Source organism: Phacochoerus africanus, chromosome 11 (assembly GCF_016906955.1).
Source record: "Phacochoerus africanus isolate WHEZ1 chromosome 11, ROS_Pafr_v1, whole genome shotgun sequence".
Lineage (NCBI taxonomy): Eukaryota > Metazoa > Chordata > Mammalia > Artiodactyla > Suidae > Phacochoerus > Phacochoerus africanus.
Genome location: NC_062554.1, coordinates 86112776 through 86131812, shown reverse-complemented (window position 1 = coordinate 86131812; position 19037 = coordinate 86112776). Strand labels below are relative to the sequence as shown.

At 39.7% G+C, this 19037-nt stretch overlaps 1 pseudogene; it reads left to right on the top strand.

Moving 5' to 3' along the window:
* Window positions 1-831: 831 nt before the first annotated feature.
* On the top strand, window positions 832-9479 carry LOC125112163 (tigger transposable element-derived protein 1-like; annotated as a pseudogene).
* The last annotated feature ends 9558 nt before the right edge of the window (window positions 9480-19037 follow it).

The following is a 19037-nucleotide window of genomic DNA, read 5'->3' as shown; positions in this document are numbered from 1 at the left end:
GTGTCCTCACATGCCCACTGCCCAGACTGAGCTGCTTGAGCTGAGACATAGAGCCATGCCTAGGGCCTGGCTCTGATTTTGCAGGGTCCCTGCTGCCTGCTCCCTCCTTCCTCTTATTCCTGAGGCTCTCGGGACTCAGTCAGCTTCCCTTTTCTGTGTAAACCTACTCCTGGCTGTGGGGTAAGAAGAACCCTGCTTCCTCCCCCACCCACAGTGTTCTCCTTGTCTCTTTGCTCCTGTAGCATTTTGGATACAAGAAATGGTGCTAGTTCACAGCTTGCATTCCAGGTTTGAAACACTTGGGTTTGAACCCTTTGCCCTCTCATGGGCTTTGACAAGGCACTCAGCACCTCTAGAGCCTGTCTTTGCTCATCTGTAATAGTACCTGCCTACAGTATTATTGTGAGGGACTAAATAAAAATATTGAGGTAAAGCACTTAGCACAGTAGTCACTTTTTTCTAAGCAACTTGAGCATAGAGGTTGCTCAATAAATCTTTGATTAATGAGTAATTGCATATAAGTAGGTGTACATATTATAATATCATCTATAGCTATGTATAATATAGAATGAGGTAAAAATGGCGTTTTGAAACTCTAATTTGCTTATGACTGTGGATAGCATTATTAGAATAATTATGTATAGCATTATTAAAACTCTGGGTTAATTACATTGGAGATTTTTCCTCACTATAATTGGAACTACCAAGTTTAATTACTCTTGGCTTCAAGAAACTTAAGTCTTCAGGGCAGGAACAAATCACCAAGAAAGGAGACTGGGCGCTAGAAATGTAATTCTCTGGGCCAGTTTTGGATTAAGCTGAAGGGAGAGGATGGAGAAGATTTGGGACCGCTTGATCCCTTGGCGGCGGGAAGGTGCTGCGGGTCACTCCTTGCTGAAACCTCTCTTTCATGATGCCCAACTTCTCTCAGGGACAGATTTTTCACAGTAGGCAACCTGCTGGGTGAATACACTCACACACACTGAAAGTCAAGAAGGTAGGGTGGAAGAACCAACTTCTGGGGGAAGAAAAGTTGGCTACTGAAATTATGGATTTTAACTGATGCTGTATTCAAGTGGATGTGTCCAGAAGACTTAGGAGATAAAAATGTTATGAAGGAGGAGATGTGGCTGACAACACTGAATGCTATGAGATATCACGGAGCCTGAGGACTGAGATAAGCTATCTGAAGTCTTTTAAAGCTGTTTAATTTCTTTTTGGATATCTGTTCATCTCGAGGGTGCTTGTCACACTGTTTAGTTGGCAAAGAGAATCACAAAGTCTAGTTAAGATAAAGCTGGTTTTGATTCTACAGATAAAACTGAGGATACTTTATTAGAGAGATCTGTGATACAGGTCAACCTCATTTTATGGTGCTTCGATTTATTGTGCATTACAGATATTGTAATATTTACAAATTAAATGTTTGTGGCAATTCTGTGATAAGTTCATTGATGCCATTTTCCCAAGAGCATTTTCACACTTTGTGTCTCTGTGTCACATTTGGTAATGTTTGTGATATTTCAAGCTTTTTCACTATAATTTTACTTGTTATGGTGATCTGTGGTCAGTGATCTGTGATACTATGGTTGTTACTGTTTTATGGTGGCTTGGCGCATGCTCTCAAAAGATCGCAAACTTGGGAGTTCCTGTCATGACTTGGTGATTAACCATCCTGACTGGTATTCATGAGGATGTGGGTTTGATCTCTGGCCTCACTCAGTGGGTTAAGGATCTGGCGTTGCTGTGAGCTGTGGTATAGTTCGCAGATGTGGCTTGGATCCTGAGTTGCTCTTGCTGTGGTGTAGGCCAGCAGCTGCAGCTCTGATTCAACCTCTAGCCTGGGAATTTACATATGCTGTGGGTGTAGCCCTAAAAAGACAAAAAATAAAAAAATAAAGAAGATGACAAACTTAATCGATTGTTGAAATGACAATACAGAACATTTAGAATATTTTCATAAACTTAGCTGATAAACAACAGCAACAGTGTTTGAGAGAACTGACTCCAACTTTGAAAGAAGTTCTACTGTGAGGAAAATGCTATCAAACATTGGATGCCACAGAGAAATTGTGAAAGGAAGCATCATTTTATGAAGCAAACTTCATTGTTGTCTTATTTTAAGAAATTCCACAGCCACCCCAACCTTCAGCAACCACCAGCCTAATCAATAGTCGGCAGCCATCAACAAGGCAAGACCTTCGGCCAACAAAAAGATTACAACCACTGAAGGATCAGGTGATGGTTAGCATTTTTTAGCAGTAAAGTATTTTTAAATTGAGATATGTACATTGATTTTTGGATATAATTCTATTGCACACTCAATAGACTACATTATACTATCAGCATAACTGCATGTGCACTGAGAAGCCAAAAAAAAAAAATCATATAACTTGATTTATTGTGACATTCACTTTACTCTGGTGGCCTGGAATTGAACCCACAGTATCTTTAAGATATGCCTGTAGATTTCTGTCTCCAATACAGGATGATGCCCACTGAAGCCTCATTACAAAGCTTTTTGCTACCCTCCTTTCTCAACCAGCAGTTTGCAACAGAAGTCACTTCCTGGGAATAAAACTACTGGCCTTTATGAGCTTAGTTTCATTTGTGTGCAGAAACCATACAGCTATTTGAGAGTTAAGAACTGGAAGAATTGGAGTAGACCACATGTCAAAAAGGGAGAGAAAAAGGAAAAGAGGTGTAAAATTCTAGGTAGAAGATTGAGAGAAGATTTTTATGAAGATGGCAAACTAGTGTGGAGAAAAGAAAATGGTGGAGGGAGAGAGATGGAAGATGCTAGAGAAATCCAAGAAGACAAGTGAAGAAACAGGATGGAGAGGTTGGTGTGGGAAATAATACCAACCTCCTCCTCTGAGCCTTGAGGGAAGGATGCAATTGTCCAGGGAGAGTCAAGGCCATTTCGCAATGAGCAGGATATTTACAAGACTGTCACATTATTGCTGTATAATTATGTATCCATAAGATTGCCATTTGAGTTATGCCATTTGCATCATAGTCGCTTTAATTTTCACTCTCTTTTTTTCTTTTTAGGGCTACACCTGCAGAATGTGGAAGTTCCCAGGGGCTAGGGGTTGAATTTGGAGCTATAGCTGTAGGCTTAAAGTATAGCCACAGCAACACTGGATCTGAGCTGCATGTGGGATTTACACCACAGCTTGCGGCAATGCTGGATCCTTAACCCACTGAGGGAGGCCAGGGGTAAAACCCTCATCCTCATAGAGACTATGTTGGGTTCTTATCCAGTTGAGCCACAACTGTAAGTCCCACTTTAATTCTCAAGACAATGTTCAAGGTGGGTATTATCACCATTTTACAGAGGAAGAAGCTGAGGCTTAGAGTGTAAGTAACTTGTTCAAAGTTACACTGCAAATAGGTGGATGGCTTGTGTCCACATACCCGTTTGACTCTCCAACCTGCCTTTTTGCCAGTTATGAAAATCTTTGAAAATCTGATGAGAGCAGCAAGTCTTCTCATCTGATTAAAAAAAAAAAAAAAAAACCCAAGGCACAGTCACATCACATTTTACATGTGATTGCAGGAATTTTTTGATTTCCCTGCTCTCCCAGTCCCTGTGGATGTGTTGACATGACGTTAAGAGCATTGAACCAGTTTTCATCAAAATAACCTTGATATAGGTGTCATCACAATGTGATGCTGTTTTTTGTTTTGTTTTGTTTTTTTTGTTTTGTTTTTGTTTTGTTTTTGTCTTTTTGCCTTTTCTAGGGCTGCTCCTGAGGCACATGGAGGTTCCCAGTCTAGGGGTCCAATTGGAGCTGTAGCTGCCGGCCTACACCAGAGCCACAGCAACATGGGATCTGAGTCACAGACACAACAATGCTGGATCCCAGCCGCATCTTCGACCTACACTATAGCTCATGGCAATGCCGGATCCTTAACCCACTGAGCAAGGCCAGGGATCAAACCCTCAATCTCATGATTCCTAGTTGGACATGATAGGAACTCCTGATGCTGTTGATCAAGCATGTCTGTGGCTCCAGCTTCAGACTGTAATCAGACCCCATTCCTGGTTACAAAAGAGAATCAGCCCCAGTTATTTACTTTCGTTTTCTCCAAACAGTGTTTGTTCTGCTTTGTTCATTATCTTGGGTTTCAAATGACTTTGGGCTATTTTAAAAATTGCCAACCATCCTCAAAGGATTCCATCATTAAAGAAATCCAGAGAATGTTCAACAGGCTCAGAAAGCAAGCCTGAAGGGGTGTTTTTGAAGGGCTTCTAGACAAAGTTAATCCACGAGATAGGAAACTCTTCTCAAATACAACCAAGTGATAGTTACACATGCTGACTGAGGTTATTTGAGAACAGTGACGTATTTCAGTGTATACGGTAAGGTATGCCATTAAAAATAATTTTAGAGCTCCTGTCATGGTGTAGCAAAAATGAATACAACTGGAAACCATGAGGTTGCGGGTTCGATCTCTGGCCTTGCTCAGTGGGTTAAGCATCCAGTGTTGCTGTGGCTGTGGCATAGGCTGGCACTTGTAGCTCCAATTCTACCCTAGTTTGGGAACCTCTATGTGCCATAGGAGTGGCCCTAAAAAGAAAAAAAAAAGACACTAAATTTTATTATTCAAAATTACCTAGTAATATTTTACTGCTTCAAGATTTTCTTGGTAGTTGTAGATACCTAGAATTTTGTGACTTGTGTAGGTACAATTTAGTGTCACTTTTGCAAATTGAATAGTTAGTGAACCTGTGTAGAAATAGTACACGTCTTAGTTACTTGGCTTGTTTGTTTCTATATCTGGTTAACTTTCAGTGCTCCAAGAAATTACTGAATGCTTATACCTAAATTAATGGTTTTAAAAATAGTTGTTTCTTGTGGCAGTTTTTACGGTGTCATCTTTCCTTCTAAAGTCTGACTAAAATGTTATCTAGTTTAAAAATTCCTTTTGTTTTGAGACTATCATGTTACTCCTTGGATCATTGGAGTAGTTCTGGAATTGTCTGAACTCACTTTGGATGTTTAAGTTATCAATTGAATTGATTGGAAAATTGCTTCTTTCTGACCACATGTGCCTGTGGTGGCTAAAAAGCCAGGGACCCTGTATATTGTACATAATTGTCAATAAGTAGAAGGGGAGCATTAAAATTTCCACAGTCTCATTTTATCCCCCACCTCTTGTGGATGACTGACTGTCTTTGTTGATGTGTATTCATACCAACCTGATGGGCTCCCATTTTTGAGCTGCAGAGATGGTTATACATCTCACATTACAGTGAAGAATGCTTAAACCATGATTATCACTTTTTAATTCTTCCTTCTTTCCTTTTGCCACCCACATACATATACATTCACAAGTTCTTATGGTCAATACAGCCCCATCACACAGCCCTATCAGTAGTTGTTGGGCTGTTGATAATAATACAGGCTTTAGTGCACATGGGTAGTTTTGAGTGCAGGTATTTGTTCTAATTCTCTCACTTTGCTTCTTAGGGAGATAGTCATTCTAGTGTACTGTGGCTGACGGCTCTTGGCCTAAGACAGATGATGTCCTGATGTTCATATGTCCTCAGGACCTTGAATATTGATTCTTGCTACTCAAGATATGATCCAGGGAGCAGCCCTATCAGCAATGACTGGGGAGTTTGTCAGAATGAAGAATGCCAGGCCCCACCCTAGACCCAGTGTATCAGTATTTGCATTTTAAAGACTCTCCTGTTGATTCATAGATTCATCAGTTTGAGTAGCACTGATTTAGATAGTTCTATGTAAGCTTAGATATGTAGAAGTTGCAGAAAATGCTGAGTTTGCCATATTTTGGATGATAGGTATTGATGGAAAGCAACAAACAGGCAAAAAACTAACAAGCAGACAGAATGAATAGACACAGTTCCCTCTTTAGCAAGCCATGGGTATAAATTTGTAAAATGCTACATTCCAGATATTTGAGTTATTCACTTTAGCTTTTGGAACTGATTAAAGCCTCAAGGCTTCCTCAAGCCAGTGAAGATCTTTTAGAAAATTGTTTTATCCTCAGTTTCCTCATTGGACTGAAAAAAAAGTTATAAAAAAGTTAGGATAAAGGCAATGTTTCTTAGAATATTCTGTATATAAGGAGAATCATTTTGTGTGCTTGTATGAAATGCAGTTGCCTGGACCTGAATGATCACAGCAACCTGTGAAAAAGAGGTTATTTTCTTTTTACGGGAGAGAAAACAGGCTCAGCGAGATTTCATCTTACACATGGTGCGATGTAGAGCCGGGATTTTAACCTACTTCTCCTGATTTACTTTCATTCCTGTAGAGCTGGGATTTTAACCTGCTTCTCCTGATTTACTTCCATTGCTGTAGAGCTGGGATTTTAACCTGCTTCTCCTGATTTACTTCCATTGCTTGTTCTTTTGCTCTAGGAGCAAGAGAAACAGGCAGGCAGACAGGTGTAGACCCCTGCCCTCTTATACTCACGTGCCAGCAGGAACGTCTTTGAAGACTATTGTCACATGCCCTATGTGGTTCCTTAAAGTGGCTTTTTTGGCGAAAGTATTTTTGAGAATCTTTTTATGACGTGGAAACAGTAGAAGATCTGGCTTCGGCCTTTTCTTGTCTTTTTTTTTTTTTAATTTAACTCTCCAAATATTTAATATTCAATAGCCTCTGAAAATACTACCTCTTACTTGTAAGTTATAGACCTTTCCAGCAGGGATGCATATTACTTTGCTTGGAAAGATGGCACTGCTCTGACCTAGAACAAGACTGACTCCCATTCTGTGGGTTATGTCTACTCTGATCAGATGTGTAAGACTGGCCTTTTATTCTAGGAGACCCTGGTTCCATATCTAGTGGTTGTAGGTTTGATATTGCCTTCAACCTGCACTGTTTCTATCTCCATTAAACTTTTGGAACTGATTCCCAACTGTTGGGGAAAAAATAAATCTCTTTTAATGCATTAATTAAAGAAATAAATTTCTTGAGTACCTCTTATGTGCTTGGCCCTGGAAAAAGCTATGGGGATAACCAGTTAGGAAAGCACCCAAGAACTGATATCTTCATGGATTCAAATACCTTTGTCAATTCAGGCATACCTCATTTTACTGAGCTTCACACATACTGAGTTTTTTAAAATTTAAGGTTTGTGGTAACCCTACATAAAGCAAGTCCATAAGCACCATTTTCCCAACAGCATTTTTTCACTTTGTGTCTCTGGGTCATATTTTGATAATTATTGTAATATTTCAGACTTATTTCATTATTATTTGTTATGGTTCTCTATGATCAATGATCTTTGATGTTACTATTGTAATGGCTTTGGAACACCATGAACCGTACCTACACATGATGGTGAAATTAATTGATAAAAGTTGGGTGTGTACTAACTGCTCCATCAACCAGCCATTCCACCATCTCTCTCCTTGTCCTTGGGCCTCCCTATTCCCTGGGGCACAACAATATGGAAATTAGACCAATTAATAATCCTAAGTGGCTTCTAAGTGTTTAAGTGAAAGGAAGAGTCGCATCTCTCTCTAAATCAAAAACTAGAAATGACTAAGCTTGGTGATGAACACATGTCAAAAACCAAGGGAAGCTGAAAGCTTAGGCTCCTGCACCAGATATCCAAGTTGTGAGTGCAAAAGGTAAGTTCTCAAAGGAAATGGAAAGTGCTACTCCAGTGAACACAGGAATGATAAGAAAACAAAACAGCCTTATTGCTGATATGGAGAGAGTCTTAGTGGTCTAGATAGAAGACCAAACCAGCCACAACATTCTCTTAAGCCAAAACCTAATCCAGAGAAAGGTCTTAACTACCTTCAGTTCTGTGAAGGCTGAGAGACATTAGGAAGCTGCAGGAAACAAGTCTGAAGCTAGCAGAAGTTGGTTCATGAGGTATAAGGAAAGAAGCCATCTCCATAATGTAAAATTTCAAGGTGATGCAGCAACTGCTGTTGTAGCAGCTGCAGCAAGTTATTCAGAAGATCTAATTAGAGTAACAATAAATGTGGCTACAGCAAATAACCAATTTTCAATGTAGAGGAAACAGTCTTATAATGGAAGAGGATGCCATCTAGGACTTTTATAGCTGGAGAAGAGAAGTCAATGCCTGGATTCAGAGATTCAAAGCACAGGCTGACTCTCTTGTTAGAGGCTAATGCAGCTGGTGATTTAAGTTGAAGCTAATGCTCATTTACAATTCCCCAAATTCTAGGACCCTTAAGAATTATGCCAAATCTACTCTGCCTGTGCTCTATAAAAGGAACAACAAAGCCTGAATGACAGCACATCTGTTTGCAACATGGTTTATTGAATATTTTAAGGCCACTGTTGAAACATATTGCTCAGAAAAAAAGTTTACTTTGAAAATGTTACTCTCATTAACAATGTACCTAGATACCCAAGAGCTGTGATGGAGATGCACAGTGAGATTAACCTTGATTTCATGCCTGCTAATACAATATTTACTCTGTAGTTCATGGATCAAGGAGTAATTTCAACTTTCAAGTCTTATGTTTTAAGAAACACATTTTGTAAGGATGTAGGTACCTCAGATAGTGATTCCTGTGATGCATCTGCACAAAGTAAATTGAAAACCTTCTGTAAAGGATTCACCATTCTAAATGCCACTAAAAGCATTCATGATTCATAGGAAGAGGTCAAAATATCAACATTAACAAGAGTTTGGATGAAATTGATGCCAACCCTCATGGATGACTGAGGGTTTTGAGACTTCACTGCAGAAAGCAACTGCAGATGTAGTAGAAATAGCAAGAGAATTGGAATTAGAAGTGGATCCTGAAGATATGCCTGAATTGCTGCAATCTCAAGATAAAACTTTTGCAGATGAGGAGTGGCTTCTTAAGGATGAGCAAAGAAAGTGGTTTCTTGAGACAGGGTCTATTCCTGCTGAAGGTGCTGTGAAGATTGGTGAAATATCAAGTGATTTAGAAAAACTTAGCTGAAAAAAGCAGTGGCAAATTTAAGAAAATTGTCTCCAATTAAAAAAATTTTTTTATTGTTATTTCCCCAATTTTTTTTTTTTTCCTTCTGTACAGCATGGTGATTGGATTAGGAAGATGTGGTATAGATACACAATGAAATACTACTCAGCCATAAAGAAGAATGGAATAATGCCATTGGCAGCAACATGGATGAGACTAGAGGCTCTCATGCTGAGTGAAGTAAGTCAGAAAGAGAAAGACAAATACCATATGATATAACTTATATCTGGAATCTAATATACGGCACAAATTGGCTCCAATTTTGAAAGAAGTTCTACTGTTGGTAAAATGCTGCCAGAGTTGCCTGCTACAGAGAAATCATTCATGCAAGGAAGAGTCCATGGATGTAGCAGACTTCTTTGTTCTCTTATTTTAAGAAATTGCCACAGGCACCACCAACCTTCAGCAACTACCACCATGAACAGTCAGCAGTCGTCAACGTCAAGGCAAGACCCTTCTCCAGCAAATATTACAACTCTCTAAAGGCTCAGATGATGGTTAACATTTTTTTTAGCAATAATAAAGTCTTTTATATTAAGGTATATACATTTTTTTTAGTCATCATGCTATTATTTCACACTTAAAAAACTACAGTATACTGTAAATATAACTTTTATAATCACTGGGAGGCCAAAAACTTCATGTGACTTGATTTATATTTGCTTTATTGTGGTGATTGGGACTGAACCTGCCATGTCTCCAGGGAATGTCTGTAGTCTACTTTGAAATCCTTTCCCCATCATTTTGCTAAGCTTTGCTCTAAAATTTAGTTGACTAGGAAAATTATCAATTACAGTGCAATTTTGTACATAGTCTAACTCAGTTTTGTACATAGTATAACTCACTAACTCACTGTACATAGTCTAACTCAGTGTGTGACATCCAGCACAACTGAAAACATTATTTCCAAGGAGGAATGTCCCCAGTAGGTTAATTCCCTGAGTTAAAATTGTGAATCCAATTTTGGGAGGTAAGTTTTGTTAAAAAATCTGATTGCTTTGAAAATTCTGCCATGCTAGTTCATGCTCTTTCATTATATTTGCTCTTCAATTTTATGGGCTGCATTGGTTAGTGATGGTAATAGTGGAGAATTACTGTACGCTTCAACAGGATGAGAGGGGGAATGGAAATGATTAAAAGTCAGTTTGCTTTTTTCATGTACAGGAAGGAGGAATATTGAAGAAGCAACAACACATTTTTAAAATGATTAAGTGATTTGCTAGGGCATTTTGAAACCTCACTAAAAATTAACAAATTGATCTTAATGCATTGCATCTCACTTTGTTGACAGTTTTCCCTGTGCCTTGAGATTCTGGTTGATGGGCTCAGATGGTAATCTCTACCAAATGGCAGTAACGTAACATTTGAAAACCATCTCTCTTTTCTGTTGATTATAGTGAGGCAAAGACAGAAAAATGTGGGCCCTTCCCTAGAGTGTTTTTCACAAAATTTAAATTTTGACTTATTGACTACATGAAGAAGAAATCACGTAAGTGTTGCTACTGCATCTGGGACTCATCTCACTTGAGATTATAAATGTCTCTTCTGAGCACCAGCTATATCTACACACATTTTAGCAAATTAGATCAGATTTAAATTCTAGGTCTCTATGATCTGCTTAAATTTGCCCTCCTGAAATGGAAGTAGCAGGACAAGTAAGCTGGCCTGGTCCTGTGGCCCAGGAGCAGGATTAGGTCATGGCTCTAGCTTTGTCCCATTCATTACTGCTCAAGGAGCTGGCGTCTTTTGGGTATTTGCTGTATTCGCATTGGCAAGACAAGGAGCCTCTTGTGAACGTCCATACTCCACTCAGTGTTTCATCCGCTAGGATACCAAGCATGTATCATTATTTCATATGAAAATCTATGATATCAAGAGACATTGAGTTAGAAAGGGCCCTCAGTGATTCTGTGTCAAATTCATGCCTTTGAGTTTAGTTCTATAGTCCCATCTTAGGCTCTGTTGTTTGTTTAGAGACAGAACTGGAACATAGAACATGGAAGAGGCACACCAAGTTTACTCTTTTTGCTCATCACCCCCCCTCCCCTAAGCATTGATCAGAACCTTCCATTTTGTTCATTTATTCAACGCACACACGCAATGCAAACACACATACACACACAGACACCTACACATAATGCATCTTCTATTGCTAGTTATTCACTTTTAAGTGGGGGAATACTTTGCTGATACTTTTCAAACAGCGTCTTTGACAGGTCTTTAAAGTGTCAAAGAACATTTCTCAGTATTCCTAGTTAAATCATTCATACCTCACATACTAGCAGTATTTTTTCTGTTTTGAGGGGAAGGGTGCATTTGCAGTATATAGAAGTTCTCAGGCTAGGGTCGAATTGGACCTGCAGCTGCCAGCCTATGCCACAGACACAGCAATGCATGATCCTTTACTCACTGAGTGAGGCCAGGGATTGAACCTACGTCCTCATAGGTACTAGTCAGATTTGTTACCACTAAGCCACAATGGCAACTCCCTACTAGGAGTATTTTTTTCTAGTGACCTCTGTTTATGAATCTTTCAAAACTATCATTTTATCTTTCAGGGAAATGATACACAATTTCTTCCATTCATAATTTATGGGTTTACCTAAAATTTCATTGATTGTACATAATTGAAATAATGTGTGGTCAGAATTGGCAGTTTTGGGAATGTGAAAACAAAGGACAAAGCCACTTATTAGGAGTAGAAGTGTGCAAGAGAAGCAGAGGTGTGTGTAGCAGCCATGAGTGCTCAGAGGTCCATGGGCATCGGCAAGCTCCAGTTAATTTAATCACTAGATTAATAGGTGCTTGACTAAGAGAGCTGTAAATAACTAACATTTATGGAGGGTTTATTCTTGGCCAAGCCCCGTGTTAATCACTTAAGATACAGTTTCTCATCTAGCCTTTAAAGTAACTATGAAGGTTAGGCATTTGTATCCCCATTTATACAAAGGAAAAAATCTCTGCTAAGAAGCATGTCTAAGGTCACAACGCTAGAAAGCGGCAGAATAAGAAAACTCACAGATGTGGCTGTCTCCAAGACCTAATGTTTAACCACCATGCTGTATTATAACAATGGATTTTTTAAAACTGTTTAACAGCTCAGAGGAATTTATAGCTAGAGAAAGGATGCATATATCACAAATGAAATCTCCATTTTAGTAAAGAAACTACCCTTTTCCCTATTTGGTATCAGTTGCTATTCCTGTTACAGGAATTCAGAAGAAGAGTTTTGTTGAAGCAGCCTGGAAAAATACAGAGAAAGACTTTGGGGGTTCTGTGTAAGTGAGGGCAAATAAACAAAATGTCTCCTCCTGCTTAAAATTATATTAGAAAGTTTCCAATTTAGTAGTGAGTGATGCCACATTTAATATATCCTCGGGACTTCCATGAGCTCTGTCAGCTTGCACGTTTCTAAGCTTGGAACAAAGAGACTTTATGACTGACATTTGTTTTCTTGTGGTTCTTTGTACTCTTGTTCCACTCTATTAAGTCCTTCAGTTTTGATGAAAGCTTTGATCTTTGATTAGAGTGAATAATTAGGATAATTAGAGAATGTTTGAGGCTTTTATTGATGATTTAGACAGTGATATGTATGTGGCTAAGCTGTGGGATAAACCCGATTTCATATGTACCTTATCCCCCCACTTCTCTTACCTTTAGGAATTAAAGAGTATTTAAAAAAATAAGTTTAAAGTAGAAAAATTGACCTTGTCTATGACATAAAGCACTTTGTTTTGGGAGGCTTCTAGAGCTGTTGAAGAGCACTACCTAGAAGTCCTTATCCATGGATCAGCTGGCACTATTGCTCCTCATTCTCTTTAATGAAGTCAAGATAATCCTGGGTTTAATAGATTGTTGGAATCCTCTGTACCTAAGTGGAATGCATTTGCCTTAAATGAATTTGACACATCACTCTCTAGAGAGCCTTTATCAGCAGCATGTTTCCTTTACAACTTTTGCATATTTGCATATTTTCATGCTTTGGGGAATTCCTTCTCTCATTCTTGCCTCTGAGCCTTGACCAAATTACCTCTTTGCTCCACAGCAGCTTCTCCCTCCCCTAGTGGTGTGCTGGCAAAGCCTTAACAACAGGCTCTCAGTGGGAAAAAACCAATACTCTGGCCCTGGTTGCTAGCATTTGGTGATTTCCACAGCATAAATACTCCCCTTGGAGTTCCCGTCGTAGCTCAGTGGTTAATGAATCTGACTAGGAACCATGAGGTTGCGGGTTTGGTCCCTGCCCTTGCTCAGTGGTTTAAGGATCTGGCATTGCCATGGGCTGTGGTGTAGGTTGCAGACTTGGCTTGGATCTGGCGTAGGCCAGCAGCTGCAGTTCCTATTAGACCCCTAGCCTGGGAACCTCCATGTGCCACAGGAGCGGCCCTAGAAAAGGCAAAAAGACAAAAAAAAAACCCCAAAAAAACAAACAAAAAAAACCCTCCCCTCATGGCTTAGGGGAGGCTACCACCCTGGTTGGGTTGGTAAGACACGTGAAGAGTCAGCCCTCATGAGCCAGCCTGAGTTGGCTTCTGTCCTTCAAATAGAACAACTGTGCGAACTCACTTCTGATGCTGACCAATTGGAAGGCGATGGATATTTCCTCTGGCAGTGCTTCCTTGCTGAGTCTTCAACAGAAGGTATTTACTGTGCAAATTTCTTTATTTTATTGTTAAAGTATAGTTAATTTATGTTTCATCAAGTTCTGTTGTACAAACAGTGACCCAATCACACACATTTCCCTGTTGTACAGTAGGATCCCACTGCCCACCCATTCCAAATATAACAGTTTGCATCCCCTAAACCCCCAAAATGCACATCCATCCCATTCCCTCCCACTATGCAAATTTCTTAAACTTGAGTGATTGGCTTCAAGGTGATGCTCATCTTTGCTAAGTCTCAGGAGGGAATGAGGATGAGGTACTGAGGGTTCTCAGGTAATAGCAGGAAGAAGGAGATGCTGACCAGAGGCCTTTGGAGAGCTCTCCAGGGTGACTTGTTCTGGTGATTACCTGCCTCACAAGAGCTCCCCACCTTGGCTGATGCTCAAAGCTCTGGGGCTTTGAGATGGTGAAAATTATTGAGGGATTTCATGGAGCAAGACCTCCTTCTATAACAGGTAGCCCTGTGTTAAGGGGTATAAGCTGACCATCAGTTATGGAGGATTGTTGCTTTTTGGAACTGGGAGTAGCCTTGGTACATGCTCTGGTCTGTTCCCATTGCTGCAGCCTCTGGGGCTCTACAGGCAATTCTATTTAACCAGCTCCATGACTTCCTAAAAGTTAGTTAAACTTTCTGAGCTCTAAGATAGGAATAATGCCTGCTTGAAGGATTGTGTTGATAATGGACATTTAGTTTGTTAAAAAAATTTTATTAAGCATCTCCAATATGCCAGACCTGTGTTAGATGATGGGGATAGAATCGTGAGCAACAGAAATACTGTCCTTGCCCTCATGGAACTTATAATCCAGCTGAGAAAACAGATTTTTTTTTTGTTGTTGTTGTTTTGCCATTTCTAGGGCCGCTCCTGCGGCATATGGAGGTTCCCAGGCTAGGGGTTGAATCGGAGCTGTAGCCACCGGCCTACACCACAGCCACAGCAACGCGGGATCTGAGCCACATCTGCAACCTACACCACAGCTCACGGCAATGCCGGATCCTTAACCCACTGAGCAAGGCCAGGGATTGCACCCACAACCTCACGGTTCCTAGTCAGATTTGTTAACCACTGAGCCACGACGGGAACGCCTGGGAAAATGGATTTTAAATGGCAACTGACACAGAGTAGGGTCTCAGAAAATGATACTATCTTATTCTTCATTTACAAATGAGGGCATCTCAGCCAAGAGGCTAAGAGATGTGCCCCCAATTTCAGTCACTGCTGGCAGAGTCTGGACTTTATGTTAATGCTTGGGATATAAACTCAAATACTTGTTTCAGAGGCTAGGGGTGATGCCCAGGGCCTTTGTGATGAGGTGGACCTTTTGATTCATTTGGAGACACCATATCCTGGCCAAACACTGAAGTAGCATGCCCCCACCCCCCCAGCATGGCCAGGTGCTGCTAGGTGAGATTTACTTCAGGTCAGTTGGAAATAATTTAAAAGTTATTAGTTCATTCTATGTGGAATTTGTTATCATCTTGTAGGTTCTTAGAAAATCTGCACAGAAATCAGTAGCATAAGCCATAAGTTTGGGTTAAATGTGCATTGGTTTGTCTTGACCACAGAACTGGTTTTGAGGAGAGTGTCCATAATGTAACTCAATGGCTCCCATTGAAGGACTCATATGAGAAACGTGAGGATTTAGAGACAGTAAAAATTTTGCTTCCTCCTTTCTTACAATGAGGGCCATGAAAATTATTGCTTACTTTTTCACTCAGTCTGCACAAAATCTTGGATTCAAAATTCATGTCCAGTCACAGGAAACACATAAATCCTTGAGGCTAGGACATATGTTTTCCTCTTGCTTCTTTGGTTCTCATATATCCTTCATTTCTATTATTTTATTGTCTGTATGTCCTTTAATTTAACCTACTATACTTGAAAATATATATATATATTTTTTAAAAAAACCGCTTTCTCTTGTAGGGCAGTGAGTGCTGATACAGGAAAAAAGTAGAAGCACTGAGAGAGACAATCGGAGAAAACATGAATAAAGATGATCCCCAGATAGTTATTTTGTGGTAAACCCCTTTTGGTTTGCTGTAGACTTTCTGTTTGCTTCCCAAAGACATGGAATGGAGCCCTAGGACCTATGGCCACTTGGTTGACCTGGATCTGATCTCAGACAAAGGCCTTCTGACCCATTCCTTTGTTACTGTGTACGTTTGCTGGCATATCAGATAAGGCACAGCATTTAGATGCTTTTTAGTCCCATATTTCCCGTTTATCTAGATTTTCAAGAGCAGTTTTTTTTTTTTTTTTTTTTTGGCTTCCAGTATGCTTTTTGCGATTATTAGGATTTTGTTACCTGTGATCAGGGCTCCCTTTACCCCTATTTTCTTTACCCTTGTGCGCTCAATTCACATCAGTTTTCTTTTGCAGAACAGAGTGTTTTCTGCAGAATTGGCTCTGTTCTTCTGTTCTTGTCGCTATCAAAAAGGAAATACAAATAAAATATTTGGACTCAACACTCAAATGGGAGTAATCTTTGACCATGTAGAGCCATAAAAACACCATAAAACCACCCAGATTTACCCCAGCTCTCCAGCCTGGGGAAAAAGTCAGGTCACAATAGGAGTCATAGAGCAGCCGATTTCTGGCCCAGCTCAGTTAGTGATATTCCTGCAAGCCAAGGTTCTTTCTAGTTGAAGGGGTCAATCGTTGTCCTATGGTAGGCTCACCAATGCCCATGGATGGTGGTTCTACTCTTCTCTCTGCTGCCCCTGTTCTGTGTTTTTCCAGGGATCTTATCCTGGTTGTAACTCTGGTGACTCCTTATGAGGAGACTCTTCCTGGTGTTCTGTCTCCTTAGCCCCAAGTTTGGAGCAATTCCTCAGCTCCTGTCCCACCATCTCCAGGCTCCCTATGATGAGTGTTACAGCCTGTCACCAGGCATGGAGCAGAAGTAACAATGTCCTCCATTACCTGCAGGCCTTCGGGTATGACAATCCTTGTACTTGACCTGCTCATTAATTAACTGGATGAGTGTGGTGATGGTGCCCAAATGTCCACATGGAAGTTGTCCCTCTTCCATGTAATATGGCTGCCTAGTTAGAGACCACCTTTTCCCATTGACCCTGCAGCTAGGTAAGGCCATGGAACTAAACTCTGAGTAATGGAATATAAGAGTTTAGGTTTTTGGTTGCTTAAAAACAAAATGTTTGGCTTATACATTATTATTCCCCCTTTCTTCTGGGGAACATCAATCATATTGATGACAGAAATTTGAATATTGGAATGTTTGTATCTGTCACTATGAACTTCACAGCATTTCAATATTTGAAAACTTAAGAGATCAGTGGTGATATTAATGAACATGACTGTGATATTGTGTAATGAGATGTATCAACATTTGGAAGTCGGCAAAACGCAGTGAACCAGTAATTTCTAAATGACCAATGCATGATGTTAATAAACCACATGTGGGTAAAAGATCCATTGGAAGTGTAAAATAAGAAATTTTGCTTGTTTTTTTGGATAATTTTGGACAAACATATTTAGTGTGCAATCACCATTATGCCAATGGATTTAAGGTAACAGAGTATAAATAGTTCACTGATATGGTTTCAGACTTCTTGCTGCAGCTAACTTTTGTGAAACTACCACTTGAGTTGTGTTGTAATATCAAAGAACGATATTCACAACTATCTGAAAAGGCTACTAAAATACTCTTCTCAGCTACATAGTTGTAAGATGCTAGATTGTCTTCAGGTATTTTAACTAAAAAAACTTACTGCACTAGATTGACTACAGAAGCATTCAGTCACCACCGCCACTACTACCACCACCATCTTGTCTTCTGTTGTTAGGTCATCTTTGAAGAGATTTTAAAAAATATCTAATAATGCCACTCTTTTCACTTTTTAAAAAGGTATAGTTAAAAACATAAGTTGTGTTAGCATACAATAGGTTTGTCATTATTTTAATAAGGAATTCATAAGTATTTCAATAATTTTTCAGTTCTATTTTTGAATAGAGTAAATACCAATAGATACAACCCACATAAACATATTTCTTTGGGGAGTCCTCAATAATTTTTGAGTGTAAAATGATCCTGATACCAAGACATATGAGAATCCTTGCCTTGAATTATGGCAGAACCACAGGTTGGACTTATGTGGGACCATTGAGTGAGCTCTGAGAATACAGCGATCTCCTTCCAGATATGGTATATGAAAGAATAACATACATCAGTTTTTTTTTTTTTTTTGTCTATTTGCCATTTCTTGGGCTGCTCCTGCCGCAGATGGAGGTTCCCAGGCTAGGGGTCTAATCAGAGCTGTAGCCCCTGGCCTGCGCCACAGCCACAGCAATGCGGGATCTGAGCCACGTCTGCAGCCTACACCATAGCTCACGGCAACGCCGGGTCCTTAACCCACTGAGCAAGGCCAGGGATTGAACCCGCAACCCCATGGTTCCTAGTCGGATTTGTTAACCACTAAGCCACGATGGGAACTCCAAACATACCTCAGTTTTATTTGTGCTGCTTGTATATTGGGGTCTCTTTGCTGCAGCATCTTGGCCCATGTCCTAAATAATAAATTGGCCTAAAAGTGATCTAAGGGACACTTAGAATTATTTTTCGCCTTCAACCCACAATCCATGTCTCCAGACTGAGCTTATTATGCACCTTGACTCTCTCCCAGGAATAGCCCAGACAGTTGAGCAATGTCTTTTTTCCTTAATTTTTTTAAACAAAGTCATCCTGGATCAATTGTTGGTCTGAACTTATCAAGTCATTTTTCCTTTTCATGAAGGACCTCTGAATACTGAAATGGTGGAGTTTTTTTAATAAGCAAACTGCCTATATCCATATTCCGGAATCTCTTTTACATAAGGTTTTAATCTGCATTCTGTCTTTGTTCTCTTAATGTCAATGTGTTTGGCCTAGTTGTTATGGTAATACTGTTTTTTTCTGAGACAACAATGAAGGCTTGCAGTTTAACAAGCCCAGGGTATCGTTTGGAACAGTGGAAGAATACTTGAATGGGAAACTTTCTGGAAAATTCATCATTGTTGGTCATCATGTTTCTAGTAAAAGTCCCTAGAATATGAGAATCACATTTCCCTAATTTCTCTTTACTAGACTTTGCACAGTTGAGTGAAATTGATTTACCAACATACTCTTTAATGATAGCATTGCTGTCCTATGCTGTATAACTCAGGTGTATATAAACACACAAATCTTGATTCCTTAGGAGAAGAGAGGAGACCTCTTGGTCTTTAACCAGTTTCCTTTTCTTACGAACCATATTAATTAATTTTTTTAGTCATTTCCTTGTTCAAAATATCATGAATTACTCATTGTCTTCAAAGTTAAGTCCGCTTTCCATTCTGGGTACTTAAGAATCTTCATGGTTTGGCTTCATTCTACCTAGCCACTGAGACTCTTAGCAGGCA